Consider the following 6,618-nt stretch of genomic DNA (forward strand, 5'->3'; position numbering starts at 1 on the left):
TCGCGAAATACTGAACGCGAAAAACAAAAACACCCCGGTTCAACGTTTAGGGGAATCCCCGAGGTGCAAATGATTTTTTAATAACGGCGTTAATCGCTCATTAGCATCTACCGAAAGCGCTGTCATACGGCTTCAAAGGAAAGCTATACAGCGTTTTCAGAAACTTTGTAACTGAACATGATGATGATGACGAATTTTTATGGCGCGAGGGCAACTGTGGCCGTAGAGCGCCATGACACAAGGTTTTTTTCGTCTACTGAAGGTGGGGTCAGAGATTCATTTCCCAAGCATTTCACCCTAAATAAGCCGAGCACCAGACCAGGGGAAAGCTTGTACCCATTGTATCACCGGTGGGTACCCGCTAACACTGGGGATCGAACCCCGCACCTCCCTCATGCGAGGCGGATGCTCAACCACTTGGCCACCGCTGCGGTCTTTGTAATTGAGGAAAAATTCGCCCTGGTTCAGTGTTCGAGCCATGCGAACACCACTTAACTGCAGCTGTCGCTTTACGAAATAAGCTAACACGGTCGGTTAGCATATGGTACGGTAGGGTGAGGGCGAATGTTGGTATACGCTTTGAGCACTTTGTGTTCCTTTGCTACAGGCCTGCAAATAGAAACTGCAGCTGCTTTGGTACAGGTTGAAGCAATATGAATGAGAGCACTCCTAGGCTCCCAGTGATTATTTTTCAATACTTCTTCAGAGGCTCGCTTGTTTCTTCTCATTTGTCTTCCTGCCGTCAGACTGCGTTCGCTTTCCCAAACACACTGCTGTGCAAATCGCTCAAACTGATGTGCTTCGCAATGCCTCCGCTATACAGTCACCGCCAATCGCGTGTATACGGGGGGTTCTCACTCTAAAGTGTTAATTCCTCGCTTTTCTTTCGCTCTCTAATGTTCCAGAAAACCCAGAAAATCAACAAAAAGACGGGGACAACAAAGACGGAAGGCTGCATTATTCAGGTGCATTCCAAACGATCTCTCCCCGCATACGTCGGTTTCGTGTATGGGCCACACCGTGTCAAAATCTCGAAGTAAATTCGGCCCTGACAGGAGTGCTTCTGATTTCCCCAATGTTGTAAACGTTGCTGAAAAGTTGCGTGGGGCGGAATCTTGCTACCGCTCAGTAAATAACATCATCTGAGATTATCTTTGTTCCCAAATTATATTTGACCATCAGTGCCGTGGCTGGCTATCAAGAGGCGTTACCATAATGGTTGCGGCCATGGTTTGCAACATGGAGGAAGGAAGAATTCATGAGAGGCGGTTACAACACATTTTTTTAAAGCCCGCTACCCCGTACCCCCTTCTTGGCCGCCGTATCAGCGCGCTTGCGCATGCGCATCTGACATGGGCGTCCAGAAAGGGGGCAAAAGAGGGGGGGGGGCGCGGTTGCCCCCCTCCCCCTGGAAGTTTGGATATTTTTATGAACTACTACAAATAGTGCCTTTTTGGTGCTAACCTTCCGCCTCCCCCATCCTCTGCCATCGGGTGCCCACCCCCCAGCAAAAATTTGTGCGGGCGCCCTTGGCAGCAGACAATGCAGCAGACAATGCAGCAGACGACGCCGCTGCGCCCAACGTTATCATTGGCTGCGCCATTGGCCAGACTCCCAGTAGTCCTTGCGAAAGCGCGTGACTTCCGGCACACTTTCTGGAGTGCACGAGGGCCTCTCCTGAGCTTTCCTTCCTTCATGATTTGCAAGATTGCCGAGAATGTTTTGGGGGGCGCGGCCATCGCTTTTGCTCTGCAGAGCCGGTATGCACTGACTCCATGTCGCAGCGGCCACAACGGAGAGTGCAGTGACGGACCCCTCTCCGAAGCCACACGATTGGCCGTCCGCGTTCGCCTTCTGCGCCGTCGGACAGTCTCGAGTCGGCGCATTAAGTGACCTCGACCCCGCGTCGCGGGGCGGAAGGAGACGCTGGTTGATGTCCAGGCCGAGGAACCGCACGGAGTCCTTGTTGGGAATTTTGAAGTACATTGACTTCTTGCGACCTCGGCCACCCCTATGCGCCGGTGGGTGCAATCTTCCGGGCTCCCTTCTTCCGCTAATTTGCCTCCGGCGCGGCCCGGGCCACGTTCGCCCAGTGTGTCCCCTTAGCAGCGCTTCCGCTTGCTGCGGGTATTGTAGGAGTACGTTGGGGTCAGCGACCTTTCCCCGCGATTTCGCGTGGCCGGAGCCTCCCTCTCTATGGTGACTTCCCTTTGGAAGAACCTTTTTAGCTCTCCTACGTGGATGGGAGCGCTGAGTCGAGCCGAGTTCGGATCCCTGACCTTGTAATGTAAACACCGCAGAGTCGGGTCCGGGAGTCGAGGGAGTGAGTCCAGTCAATTCCGCTGCAGGGGGGGGGGGGGGGGGTTGACTCGCTCGACCCCAACGGCAAGTAGCACGTAAACCGGATCGAGTCGAAGAGACGGGTAAGTGGGAGAGAAGACAATGAATGCGAACTTGTTCTTCGCTTGTGCCGTCATGCATCCGAGACAGCGGTACCGTGCCGCAATCTTGGAGGCTGCCACGGCCCTCCTCCGCTGCGCCGCGCTGCTCGACGCTTGGTGTCGCTGCAGTTGAACCTCTCTCGACCGAGTTCATATAAACACGAAGTCGTTGAGCTGAGCCGACCTTGCTCAGCTCGATCCCCTGACTCGACCCTCGCTTTCGAGTTCATGTAAACGATCCTCGGCTCTCGCACGATTGCGACTGGCCTTCTTCACTGTGTTTTCTATGCGTTCTCGCACACGCCGCGCATAGTCGGCAGCGGCCGTCTCGGCTGGAGCAGCATCCCTCCTTTCGGCAAGGACAGTGTCCGTTGGCGTCTTCAACTCCCTGCCGAACACCAGGAAAGCCGGCGTGAAGCCCGTAGAGCGGTCTTCGCTCGTTCGCAGTGCGAAGGTGATGGCTCCGAACTGCCCGTCCCAGTCGCTGTGCGTCCAGGCGTATGCCCCGAACAAAGGTTTCACATCGCGATTGCGACGCTCTGTCACATTGGACTGCAGGTGATAGCAGGTCGTTTTCTGCTGCCGTACTTCCACTGCTGCGCATGCGTCACGAAAAACCTTTGGCGTGAAGTACGATGCACTGTCGGTGATCAACCGGTCGGTGAATCCAATATGGCAGAGTAATCCTGAGATTTTCACCAGGATCTCCTTCGTATAATGGCTTTTCGCAGCGGGCAGTTCAGCGATCCCGCTGAAGTGGCAAGTGACCATCAGCACAAATCTGTGCCCACTTTTGTTGCGCGGCAGCGGTCCGATCAGGTCGCACGCCACGATTTCCCGTGGCTTTTTGATCACGATCGGCTGAAGCAAGCCGGGTGGCCCTCCCCCTCTCGGCTTTCTCTCTTGGCAGACATGGCAGGTTTGTACGTATTTGCGTACTTCAACCTTCATTCCAGGATAAAGGTAGCGAACCGACATAGTTTCTTCCATGTCTTTGGCGCGCTCCCATGGCCGTCCGCGTCGTGGTAATGCTGCATCACAGCTTGCCTGAGCTGGTGCGGGATGACGGCTTTGAAGCACTCGTTTCAGTTCTCTTTGCCTGGCACGTATATTTCAGCAAAGCTCCATCGCTATCAAGCAGGAAACTCTCAAGTTTACCCGCAGCACTGCAAGCTGCACTAGAGCTCGCGCCTACCACTTTCCCTGCGGTTCCCGGGCGCCCTTTGACTAGATTCGCCGGGCGGTCCGTCTCTTCACTAAGACCGGCGACCAGCCTCCGACAGTACGAGTCTTCCTGCTGAGCCTTGATAAGCTCTTCTCTGCTGAATGCTCTCTCGATGGGAACCTTCGCATCAACGAGGTGAGCGTGCAATCGAGCGAGATCTTTCTCCCTCGGCTCCGCTCTCCCGAAGCGTGGGGAAGTTGCTGCGGGGGCTCCTCCACTCCACCGTCTGGGGAGAGGTCATTCGCCGGCGCGCGCGACAACGTTAACAACTCGTCAGCAACCACGTTTGCGGCCCCTTTCCGGTAGCGCACTTCGAATTCGAAGCCCTGTATAATCAGAGTCCAACGCGCGAGCCTTCCGCTCGGCTCACGATGGCGGATTAGCCATGTGGTCGGTTTCGGCCGTGAACCCGGTTCCTTCTAGGTATGTACAGTACATCTCGAATTTTCGTAGTGCGTAGATGATTGCCAAGCATTCTTTCTCCGTCACTGAGTAGTTGCTCTTGGACGGCGTCAGCGCACGGCTGGCAAACCCCACAGGTCACTGTTCGTTTTCGATGTGGAGTATCACTGCGCTCACTCCGAAATCGCAGGCATCTGTCTGGATCACGAAAGGCCTGTTTAGGTCTGGCAGTTTCAGTGACGTTGTGTCGGCGATGGCCTGAGCCAGCTGACAAAAACTGGTCTGCTCTTCTTCTCCCCGTTCCCACGAGGCTGCCTTCCTTAACAACTTATGAGGGGGGCTTGCAGGTGTGTGTAATTGGGAATGAAGAACTGGCGGTAGTAGCCGACCATCCCGAGGAAGCGGCGCACGGCCTTCACGTCGTTCGGCGCTGGAAATTCCAGGAGCGTGCGAAGCTTCTGTGGGTCCGGGGACACCTGTCCGTGCCGTACGCGGTAGCCGAGTAGGCTGACTTCCGCTCTGCACAGCTGCGCCTTGGCGGGATTGAGTGTGAGGCCTGCTGCTCTGAGCTTTCTCAGGACATCCCTGAGATGATCGAAGTGCTTCTCGAAGGTATACGGGAGTAGATGACGATTTCATCCAGGTAGGCGAGGGCGTGATGCCTCGCCGGCAGGGAATTAAGGATACGGCACTCCGAAACTCCCGCAACTCATGGGCTTCAGCAAACTATCTCTACGTGTCCAATTCAGATACGCGATATAACAGGCCTTCCAGGGGGATGGGATAACAAAATGATAAGGCGACGGGCTGCGGCGATAAGCAGAGAGCACTCTTGCAAAGATAACGGGTCGAGCACTGAGGCAATATGGTACTCGTTGGCCCAGTGGAATGCCAACGTGGTCAAGTCAACATAAGGTTTGGTTTAGTTTATGGGGATTTAACGTCCCAAAGCGGCCCGGGCTAAGAAGGACACCGTACCGAAGGACTCCGAAAATATCGACTCCCTGGGGTTTAAAGAACATGCACTGACATCGCACAGTACGCGGACATCTAGAATTTCGCCTTCATGGAAACTGGAGCGCCACGGCCGGAATCGAAACTGCATCTTTCGGGTCAGCCGCCGAGCGCCATAACCACAGAACCACCTCAAGTCCACATTCATCATCATCATCATCAGTCTTACTACACCCACTGCAGGGCAAAGGCCTCTCCCATGTCTCTCCAATTAACCCTATCCTTTGATAGGGTTAATTCCACAAGTCCACATTAGTTAAAGTAATACACAGTAGGCCCAACTCTGGCATGATGCCGCGGCGCCGAAACTTGCAACCGGAACCATTCCTCCAAAAAATCATACATTCCTGCCCGCCAGCCTTAACGGAAACCTGCCGTAGTGTTATAAAAAACAGCAATGTCATTTGAATGTTCCCCTTGGGACCACTCGAGCATCTCGCAGTCGTGGCCGAGTGGTTAAGGCGATGGACTCGAAATCCATTGGGGTCCCCCTGCACAGGTTCGAATCCTGTCGGCTGCGCAACTTTTTTTTTTCTTCGGCACTACCCCACAAACAAAAAAAGGCAGCGGCTTAGCTAGGCTATGCCAGGATATACGTAGCGGGAGCTACACCGAGCAGCAGTTGCCGCTGAGCAGCAATTTCGCTCTCGAAATTGCTGCTCAGCGTAGCTCACGCTACGTATATCCTGGCATAGCCTATCTAAGCCGCTGCCTTTTTTTTGTTTGTGGGGTAGTGCCGAAGAAAAAAAAAGTTGCGCAGTCGACAGGATTCGAACCTGTGCGGGGAGACCCCAATGGATTTCGAGTCCATCGCCTTAACCACTCGGCCACGACTGCCGGATGGTCCCACGGCTCCGACTGTACCTTGCCAATGACATGGCCTCTTTTATAACACTACGGCAGAGTTCCGTTACGGCTTGCAAGTTTTCAGCGGACAAGACAATTCCATGGCTATACCACACTGGCAAACGCCCCGCTATATGTATACTTTGAACAACCCACTGATACCTCTGCGCATGCGCACAAAATAAGAGGCGCTATCAAGCGGCTGCGGCGCAGTGTCAGACTTGGCTACTGCGCAACGGAGGCGCACAGCTGGGCACGCGCCGGCGCCAGTGCGTCTGTCGCGGCTATGAAGTCACTCCTCTGGAAAGCGCAGACCGGCGAGGCGCGCGGCGCTCCAGCTGTGCACCGTGTGACGTCACTGCTCCTCGCGCATGCGCAGCACGGCTCCCCAGGAGCCACGCAAAACTGCTCAACTTCGGCCAGTGTAGCTCACGCTACAAAACACGCCGAGATCGGCCAACGTGATGATGCTGATGATAATGATGTATTTTAATGGCGCGATTACAGATCTAGCCAAAGATCGCCATGGCACCGGACAGTTCCGTCTATTTAACGGGGAAGTCAGAGGCCAGTTTCTCGATCATTTCACTCCAGATAAACCGAGCACGTGCCAGGCCGGGGAAAAGCTTGTACCCATTGTGAATGATTTGCATGTGAACGGGCACGGTATGCTTCCTATCACACGTGCTC

The 6,618-nt window shown here is 54.6% G+C and overlaps 2 non-coding genes across 2 annotated transcripts; one reads left to right on the forward strand and one right to left on the reverse strand.

The window, feature by feature from the left end:
• The first annotated feature begins 5,520 nt into the window (after window positions 1–5,520).
• Window positions 5,521–5,602, forward strand: TRNAS-CGA (transfer RNA serine (anticodon CGA)). The gene has a single exon. It is a non-coding gene; the product is annotated as a tRNA-Ser (tRNA).
• Window positions 5,603–5,837: 235 nt separating this feature from the next.
• On the reverse strand, window positions 5,838–5,919 carry TRNAS-CGA (transfer RNA serine (anticodon CGA)). The gene has a single exon. It is a non-coding gene; the product is annotated as a tRNA-Ser (tRNA).
• Between the last annotated feature and the right edge of the window lie 699 nt (window positions 5,920–6,618).

The sequence above is a fragment of the Amblyomma americanum genome, chromosome 11 (assembly GCF_052857255.1).
Source record: "Amblyomma americanum isolate KBUSLIRL-KWMA chromosome 11, ASM5285725v1, whole genome shotgun sequence".
NCBI lineage: Eukaryota > Metazoa > Arthropoda > Arachnida > Ixodida > Ixodidae > Amblyomma > Amblyomma americanum.